Below are 10,246 nucleotides of genomic sequence, written 5' to 3'. Positions count from 1 at the left end.
CCTGTGTGACCATTCTCAAGCCCTTCACCAGCAAAGTATTGAGGGCGTTGTCCCGGCAGCCAGAGGGGCAGCTTTTCTTCAGTCACGCAGTCACCATCACCCCCTCTCCCTCAGTCCGGTCCTGAAAAGCAGTGTCCACAGCGAAGTTCGCGAAGGGGTCGTGGAGGCTGCTCAGACACCTAGAGCATAAGGCTGTGCACCAAGACAAGGCTTTCCCACTTCATGGCCATTTTCCTGTTGATGAACCTCCAGGGGTTAGGCTGGTTGTGCTCCTCCTGATCATGCTTCATCATACTATATCCGTAAGTGCAGATGTCTGGGCTTGTGACCTGCGTCCCCAGAAGGAAATGTAGTTGAAAACCTCGTTCCCACTTCCAGCACTAGTACTTACTGGGGAAACCATTGATATTTGGGAACTGGGCCTTGCCCAGACCTGACCGCTCCCTTCCCCCACCTCCCCCAAGTAACAGGCATAGGGCAGTCGAAAGTGAAACTTGTCGACTCAGTGATGGCCAAGTGGTAAGGCGGCTACAAGCAAATGGTAGAGAATCTGGTCGTCCATGGGCCCCTGGTCCAAGACGCTTAACAGGGAGCAGTCATAGACAGGGTCTTCCTTCAGCGCCTCTAAGAAGCCTGCATTGACGAGCTTGACCGGGTTAAACCTGTTCTCCCCATGCTAGCTGATGACAACAATGCTGTAGCTTAGCCGCTGAAGCCGCGCGAGGGCGTGCATGTAGTGCAGCCAGTAGCTAAGGAGGTGCTCTCGCTGACTGCAGGGAATGAATATGATCACGGTTTGCCGCAGGGTGCAGTCGGTGGGGATGTAGCGCCCTCCTCCCTCCTCCCCCGCACATCTGGATTTTCCAGCAGAACCCGATCCATTGGCATGGATAAACTTAACTCAATGAGCAGCTGGGCCACTAACTCTGGCTGCACCACAAAGCAAGGTGGGCGGGGGCGGGCTGGGAGTGGGGGTGGGGAGGGGCAAGAGAGGCAGCGGGGATGTGCTTGACTTGCTGTATCCGGCTAGGGGCAGGGCAGTCCGCTACCACTTCCGGTGGTGGTGGCCCAGGCGGCCAGGGAGCCATTGGAGTCTGGTAGCATTGGACACCAAAGCGACTGAAGAAGTGGAGGTGTTATGGGGTAGAGGTCGAAGTAGGGGATGACGGCAATGAGGAAGTGCAGCAGACAGAGGAGCAGCACAGCTTAGCAGATCCGCTCCAAGACTACCTCCCCAGCAGCCCGCTCATCTTCTGAGTGTCCTGCTCGATGAGTGTGCACCTTGGTCCAGCTCGCCAGGCTGGGCTCGCTCAGGGCCCCATGAGGCTAGTGTCTGGCCCGGCTGCTGCCTGTCTGGTCCCCACGGCAGCTCCCTTTCCCACAGCCCCGCCTCGCAGAGAAACCGCTGGCAGGCTTTCGATGAATGGCTGCTCCGTGTTATTTTAGGAAAATCATTTAACCTCCTTAAACTTTAGTTTTTTCGTCTTCAAAATATGGATTAATTGGATGAGATGATACCCAATGTTCTGTTGTTTGGAATTCGATCTTTTTATTAATGTGGTAACATTCTACAAAAAACCTGTATCACTTTCAAGAAGACATAACAGTTTTGAAAGTCATAAGTCATTATGAAAAAAAAAATGAAATTGGATTTCTGCTCAGTCAAAAATGTACAACTTTATCTTTCAGTTTCAGTAAATCTATTTAAACGTTGGCCTCTTGAGAGCCACCTTACCTTTGCATGTAGTAATAAACTTTTGTAATCGGAATCCATGTCTTTCCAAAGGTTTGAAAACAAATGACTGGTAAGGGCTCAGCTTTTAATGAAGTTAATGATTTTGATTGCATGATGAAGCAAAACATCTAACTCTGTTGATGCACACGCACACACACACACACACACACACACACACACACACACACACACACACACACACTTTGCTATAAGTGCCTCCCAATGGATCATACAGTGAGTAAAATGAAGTGGTCATTACCACCAGCTTTAACTTTAGCTACAAATCCAACATTCTTGTCCATTTTGGAACAGACCCCAACACAATTTTTCCACTGTAAACCTTTATTTGTGAAAAATTTATTGTCTTTAAGATATGTATCTTCCCCTCTTGTGTGCCCTTCCTAAGAGTAGAAAAACAATAATTCCTCATGTATGCTTCCTTCATAAACATATATAAAGTAACATCTGTGCCATGTTAGAAATAACAGTTGTTTCATCTAACTTAATTGCAAACTTTGGGCTGTCCTTAAGCCTGGTAATAAACTCCTAGAATTGGTCATTACTAATTTCAGAAATCCTTTGGGAAACAATATCATTCAAAAAAGGAATTTTATAAATTTCATCCACATACTTGTTCCCATGAACTATTCTGACATTTTAATAGCTGCAGGTAACATGAGGTCTTCTGTCAGGGCTTTTTAGGGGTTTTTTGCAATTAAGTTTTGTAAGATGCAATTAAATACTTTTTGATTACAGTAACAAATTTCTCAAAACATTTGAAGATTTTAAAAGTCATTCAAAATATTCCTATGGTTTATTGCAGTATGCTACATGCTTGGTATTAAGATGCCATTTTAGTTTGGCTGGTTTCATGCTCTCTGAAGCCAAAACTTCATTATAAATTAAGCAAAGATATTTTTCTACATCATTGTCATTCTGAGAAGTAAATGCATATTGTAAAAATGATTCAACATATTTTCTTTTTCTTGTCAAATTAGGTGTCCTACAACCTGGTAACAAAGACTCTGTTGCATTGTCATAGGTACTTTTACCTCTTCTGACTAAATTTAGCCACTTTCCCATAACTGAAAAATATTTTTGTCCTAAGATATAAATAAATATTGCTAATAATTTCTCACATAAATACTAATTTTAATTTATGAAATTACATTTGTGTTTAATTTGAAAAAATGGTGATCACACATACACATACAGCAGTGATAGTGGAGAAATATTATTAAAGGACTTTTGTCTTTACTTGCTGCAATTAAACATGTTTCTGAAAAAGAAGATAACAGCAATTTATAAAATCAAATATTCTAACAATCCAATCCAAAGATATTCTAATTTGATATGTACATGCTGAGGAATGATGGTAGGAAAATATTAAGTCTTTAACTTCCATAATTAAACTATTAAGTTTCTGTAACAACAGAAAACTTGGTATTTACAGAAAAACAACAATAGCAGCAACAACACTGTAATTCATAACATACAATAGTCTTGAATCTGAGCAAAGGTGTTTCTGCCAGTGTTTATTGGCGCTGCCTGGCATGACAGTATGTGCAGTACAAATGTGCACACGTGTGTTGAGAACCAAGGCTGTGCTGAAGTTGTACAATGCAACATGGGCAAGCACTCCCAAAAACACCTTGGATGCGTTACAAGTTTGATTTTAATTTTTGGTCATTGTGTGTTCAGAAACCTTTTACTGTTGCCAAATTTTTCCAGATCTCACATTCAGTTACCCACAGTTTAAGAAGCACTATCTAGTCCAACTATTTGCTTCACAAATAAGGAAACTAGAGTTCAAAGGGTTTAAGTGACTTGCCCACAGTCATACAGAAACAGTTTGTAGACCTGAGATCCAGACCTATGTTCTTCTGAGTCCAAATCTACAGTCTTTCCGTACGGCATCACATCATTTTACCCAAGTTTCCTCACCTGTAAAATGGGAATAGTAATACTTTTACCACATGCTGCACACCATTTCTGTCTCTCTGTAAACGCAGAGAACTTAGAGCATGTAAATGTTAGGTTTCAGTAACATTTCTCCCTCTTAACCCAAGCAAAATAAATCTAATTCCTCTTCCACAAGACAGCTCTGCGGTTACTTCATCATATTTCTTGTGCAACAAACATCAATTTCCATCAGCTGGGTGTCTTAACATTTTAAAAATGTTATTTGTTTTCCAAATTGCTCAACATTAATAAACTTTAGATTCCAGAAGGATTTGTCACCCACCACACAACTGCTTAGTAAAACATACCTTTGGATCTGTGGGTCTTTGTGTATGTGTTTGATCATGGACCTACATTCATAGGGAGAGTTTATCTCACTTGCTGAGTTATTTTGGAAGTGAGATTTAAATTTAATTTCTCTAGTGAATCATTACAATGTTTTAACCACCAGAATCTTTGAGTGTTTGAAATTTTTAGACACAAAGATTTTATGATATATTTGGTGGCTTATGAATTTAAATATATCTGACATTTAATTAACTGCAATCTAAGCTATAGGTTGGGGTTGCTTTGGGGAATGGGGGGGAGGGGAGAAGACTGGTATTATGTTTTTTTTTCCCTTGAAGATAGACTTCACCCTTATATTACTTTCCCCCTAGCAAAGTTAATCTGGGAGTTTATGTCATCAGGGTGACATATGACATGGTGTGGTTTATAATAGACATAAAATTAATATAGAGTACAAATCACTATCCTTTAGAGATTCTGAGGTTACAGTTCAATCCAGTTAATAAAGTCTTGAGGGATTATTTAAACCAACTCTAGAGCATTCTAAATTTTACATAGCAAGAAACTGATAAAATACATTTTTTAAAAAATAATACTTTTAACCTAGTGTGGTTCAAAATTAGAAACAACATACTTCTCCAAGCGTTGAAAAATGGTACTCTCTCAATGACACTGAAAAAATTCTCATGCAAAGCTTAGGTTTTAAAACTACCATTATTTCATTTATAATAGAAATCTTGAAAATATTTTCTAATGTTGAATATAATTGAGGATTTAATTATTATATCATTTAAAACTATCAATCACCATTGTCTGTAGTATAAGTCAAGGACTGAAAGCACACTTTTTACCCAATACCTAAAAACTTGTTTCCAAGTGAGGTACTGAGATTCAGTTTGGTCTCTTTTATATTATAATTGGTAGAAACATAGTCAAGGACAGAGTTTCTACTTAATAATAGATACTAACAATGCATCATCTGTGATTTGCTTTCTTTTAAATAAGCTGCAAGTGGATTTTTGTTAAGTTTTGAGCAGTTTATGAAGGAGGGTCGATCTTCATTGATTCATCCTGCTCTCCTGGGCCATCCTCTTATTTACCTAACAGTTTCAGCTAAATTGGTAAAGGTTGGATTTAAACATTTTGTGAACCAGCTTTCTTTTTTGGGAATATTTAGAAAGAAAGCAACCGAAAAAGAAACAAATACTCCATATCATGCAAAGGTGAAAAATAATTTCCTCCAATTATGGTTTAGATTTTTTACACTAATTGGATGCAATTAAGATTGTGTATATATCAGCCTCAGGCTGCACTCCACAGAAATATAGCCACACTAATTTTAGATCTGAGTAGTTCCTTCAGAGTGAGCTTTACATGGCATAAAACAATGGCAACAGCAACAGTAACAACAAAAGCCTAGTGAAAACTTATTTATTTTGTTGTTTTTTAAAAAAAGTGTTCTAAAATAGAGATGTGTCCCCACCACTCTCTGTCTGTCTGTCTATGATTCAAGGGCAATTTTAGTATAAAATCTTTCATTTAATATCTTGTTTGTTCCTGAGGTGTGCGACATGATACTTTAAGAATAACACAATTTTCCCCATACAATGTATTATATTAAAAATGCAGTGAAGAATCTGTCAGGATCCCTATGCCAAGACCACCCCTCACTTTTCACTCCTCTCTTTTCACTATTAGGAGACAGCTAAGGCCCAGCAAACAAGCTATGCCCTGAGCTTGGCATTACAACATTCTTTTGCACTCACCTTCTGGATGAATTCTAATGCACCAAAATCCCAAATTGTTTCACAGTAGCTCCAGGTGGTCCCTGAGCAAGGACAAGTACCTGCATGAGACATATTCAAGTCATGAAGCCCTGCTATGAATCAAACTTGCCTCATTGTTGCTGTTACTCCCTCATTGCTACAGCTACTGCTCACTGCATATTTCTTTGTCTAGCCACTACTACATGTATCAAGGCTCAGCCACTCTAAAATGAACCTTCTCCCAGAGGATATCCCAAGCCACATCTAGTTTCCTTCTTCCAACAGAATGTTTTTTTTCTTATAACCTCTGTTAACTCTTTTGCTTTGTTTTGTTTTATTTTTCAGAATTAACAGTTAGGGTATTACCTCTGTGAGCTCTTTGGGATTTTTCAGGTAACAGAGGTTGCATAACTTCTGTGACTTTTTGGTCATGTATTTTCAGGGTTTGAGAAATTGCGTAGAAGACATTGGGTAGGTAAATCCCATTTCCAATACAGCTAAACACTACTACCTTGAAGTCTTCCACATGATCAATCACTTTTTTGGGGGGGAAGGGGAGGGTGTGGGTAGGGGTAGTAGTAGGGAAGTGTGGGGAGAATCAATGAAGCCATTTCATTTAATCTGGGACTCTAGTTTACAAGCCACTGACAGAAGAGTTGTGGAAGCCTGAGAGCTGTCCCATATCTAGAGACTAAACATGAATAAGCCATAGGGTTCCTTGTCTGCTAATTGTTAGTTGTCCCACTGGAATTTGAGTTTTAAAGAATTAATACTCTATCACACAAGTTATTTAGTTTTGGGGATGCCTGAACATTCTAAGTTGTGTCTGGGTATTTTTTAATTCTTTGGATTTGGAACTCCTAAAACTGACTCTCAAGAGCTAATTTACCTATGGAGAATGACAGATTGTGAGCCATCTGGGGGAATCTCCAGGACTTTTGGACCTTGCTGTATTTTTTGACTCAATATGACACTGTAAGGAAATGTCCCTGAGAGTCCTGAGTATAGTTTCTTACATGTAGTCATTTAAATGTTTTGTTGGTGTTAATCCTGGGCTTTCCTCAGTGTATTTTGGGAACTTGAAAGCACTGAAACTATTTTTACTTCAGGATGTGAAGCAGGGAACCCTGTCACCCAAAAACCAAAGGTAGCAAAAATTTTCAATACTAAAATCTTTTTATGTATTATTCTGTCTTCAGTCTTGCCTTTCATAGGAACATAGCTCTAGAAATGGGAGAGAATACAACAGATACCCAGTCCAGTCTTCTGACACAGGCCCTTATCATCTCACCTAGAATACTGCAATAACCTGCTGGTGCATCTACCCCAGTCAAACTCTTCCCATTCTAATTTGTCCTCCATTCAGCCACTAAAGCATTTTTCCTAAAGTGCAGATCCTTTCATGTCTCTCCCCACCCTCCCCCCAATAAACTCCATTGGTTTCCCATTGCCTCAAAGAACAAATGCAAAATGCTCTGTTTGGCATTCAAAGTCCTTCATAACTTGAGCCCATCCTGCCTTCCTAGTCTTCTTATACCTTACTCTCCTACACATACAGTTTGATCCAGTGACACTGGACTCCTGGAATTAAACAATACACTGCCTCTCTAGGCTCTGGGTATTTTCTCTGGTTGTCTCCCATGCCTGGAACATTCTCCCTCATCTACTCTGACTAATAATCTACCTGGATTCCTTTCTCAACTGAAATTCCACCTTTTACAGGGAACCTTCCTTAACTCCTCTTAATTCCTGTGATGTCCCTCCATTAAATATTTCCTATTTAGTCTGTATATTGCTTGTTTTGTTTATATTTGTTTTCTTTATTGTCTCCCCCATTGAATTATTAGCTCCTTCTGTCCAGGGACTGTCTTTTACCTCTTTTGTATCCCCAGAACTTGGCATGATGCCTGACACATAGCATGAGTAAATTGAGGCACAGAGATGCTGAATGACTTACCCAAGGTCACACATTTAATATATTTCTGAGGTGGGATTTGAATCTAGGTCTTCTTGACTCCAAGTCCAGTGCCCTATCTGCTATACCATGATGACTGACGCAACCACCTCCCAATATAAATTATCTTATTTTAAAGGACAGTACAACCTAATGTGGAATACATTTATATGCAGGTAACCACTTGTTATTTTAAATCAGAGAAAATCTAAAATTATCATTGTTTAAATGTCTTCAAGATATTTTGAGATATTTATCTTATTAATATTTACACAAAAGAAATCACTAAATATAATATACATTCTAAATGTTTTCTGTTGCACTAAGACATGTCAGACTGAAATAGTTGTGGCAGAGTTAAAGAAAGTGTTATTTGAAATTCATGCATCTGATTGTTCTTGAGTTTTAGAATCATCATAGAAAGACAAATGGGGTGGTTATCTACATTGTAATTTCTCCAAACACTGAAAAAAATCTGATTGTGAACTCTTTCCTTCTGATTGGAAAGGGGAAAAAATCAAATAAATATCCTTAAATTATAATTGATGCTAAGTCAAAGAGCTAGGATATCATTAAGTTAATGTGGATTCTAAATCAGTACATCAGTTAGGCTACATCTGGTCCATGTTCTATCTATAGCATTCTTCAATTATTCTAAAAGTACTTTATGTAGGCTGGGAAAAAGGAATTCCTTAGCAACACAGGTGATCAGTTTCTGCCTCAAAGCACTAAACTTGCTTAATTTTATATCATTTTCATTAGAGCTCTTTATATAAGAATCCTATTAGTGACCATAAAAATTACCCTGGTTCAAATAATATTCTAACTGCAGGGCTTTAGTCATTGTAGTATTCTGCTTCATGTAAGGCAATGATAAAAGAGTGAGAGAGAGAGAGAGAGAGGGAGAAAGAGAGAGGGAGAGAGAGAGAGGGAGAGAAGTAAAGGAGGAAAGGAGGGAGGAAGGAAAGGGGAAAAAAGCATAAAAGTACAAGTCCTTTCTAGTCCTGAAATATAATTACATCATATTGACTTAAAAGACCATCTTCTTCCATCAAATAGTTTTGCAAAAGACTGCCCTTGCCTCTAAAACTGAGTGACAGAAAATATTGACTTGTTTCTTTTAATGATATTAATGAATTAACATAAGAAAAGACTGAATATTAAAAACATAAATATGTAAATGTTAGTATTATTCACACTAACACTTGAAAATTCACTCAAATTTTTAATGTCTTAAAGTATGCAAATCCAGAATAAATTTGGGATATTTTGAAATTTAAATAATTGATCCATTTATGGGTTACATACTACCTTTAATATTGTGAACTTTAGGTAAATGAATAGCATTTCCATCATAAAGAACTTGATGCGTATTAACTCCTTTTATTCTCAGAACTACCATAGTAGGTAATAAATAAATTATTATTGAACTAATTTTATAGATTAGGAAACTGAGGCTCAGATATTGTCTTGTCTAAGCGCACATGCCTACTTAGTTCCAGTTAGGATGCAGTCACAGAATATTAGTTTGAGTTGGAAGTGACTTCAGGGGCCATCTAATCATGTCCAAACATGAATATTGAAACATATGGACATGTTAAGAATATGGGCAAGATAGGAGGTATAGTGGATAGAGTTCTAGAACTGAGTGAATAAGACTTGAATATATATATGTATATGTATATATATGTACATGTGTGTATGTGTGTGTGTGTGTGTGTGTGTGTATTCCCTTCAACTATCGTAATACTGAAAAAGGTCTCATGAGTTACAAATACTATCTTTCCATTCAGGAATGTAAACAGTTCAACTTTAATAAGTCCTTTATGATTTCTCTTTCCTGTTTACCTTATCATGCTTCTCTTGGTTCTTGTATTTGTTAGTCAAATTTTCTATTCAGCTCTGGTCTTTTCATCAAGAATGCTTGAAAGTCCTCTATTTCAGTGAAAGTGTATTTTTTCCCCTGAAGGATTATATTCAGTTTTGCTGTGTAGGTGATTCTTGGTTTTCGTCCTAGTTCCTTTGACCTCCAGAATATCATATTCCAAGTCCTTCAGTCCCTTAATGTAGAAGCTGCTAGATCTTGTATTATCCTGATTGTGTTTCCACAATACTCAAATTATTTCTTTCTGGCTGCTTGCAATATTTTCTCCTTGACCTAGGGTCTCTGGAATTTGTCTATAATATTCCTAGGAGTTTTCCTTTTGGGATCTTTTTCAAGAGGTTATTGGTGGATTCTTTCAATTTGTATTTTACCCTCTGGTTCTAGAATATCAGCACAGTTTTCCTTGATAATTTCTTAGACAATGATATATAGGCTTTTTTGTGGTCATGGCTTTCAGGTAGTCCAATAATTTTTAAATTATGTCTCCTGGATCTATTTTCCAGGTCAGTGGCTTTTCCAATGAAATATTTCACATTCTCCCCTATTTTTTTCATTCTTTCAGTTCTGTTTTATAATTTCTTGATTTCTCATAAAGTCTTTTTTCTTCTGCTTTCTCCATTCTAATTTTTAAGGAATTATTTTCTTCAGTGGTCTTT

General features: G+C 37.9%; 1 pseudogene; it reads right to left on the bottom strand.

Moving 5' to 3' along the window:
- Positions 1-380: 380 nt before the first annotated feature.
- LOC118835999 lies at positions 381-2,037 on the bottom strand (annotated as a pseudogene).
- Positions 2,038-10,246: the final 8,209 nt, after the last annotated feature.

Source organism: Trichosurus vulpecula, chromosome 1 (assembly GCF_011100635.1).
Source record: "Trichosurus vulpecula isolate mTriVul1 chromosome 1, mTriVul1.pri, whole genome shotgun sequence".
Lineage (NCBI taxonomy): Eukaryota > Metazoa > Chordata > Mammalia > Diprotodontia > Phalangeridae > Trichosurus > Trichosurus vulpecula.
Note: the sequence above shows the minus strand (reverse complement) of the source record. Positions and strands in the feature narration are given on the sequence as shown.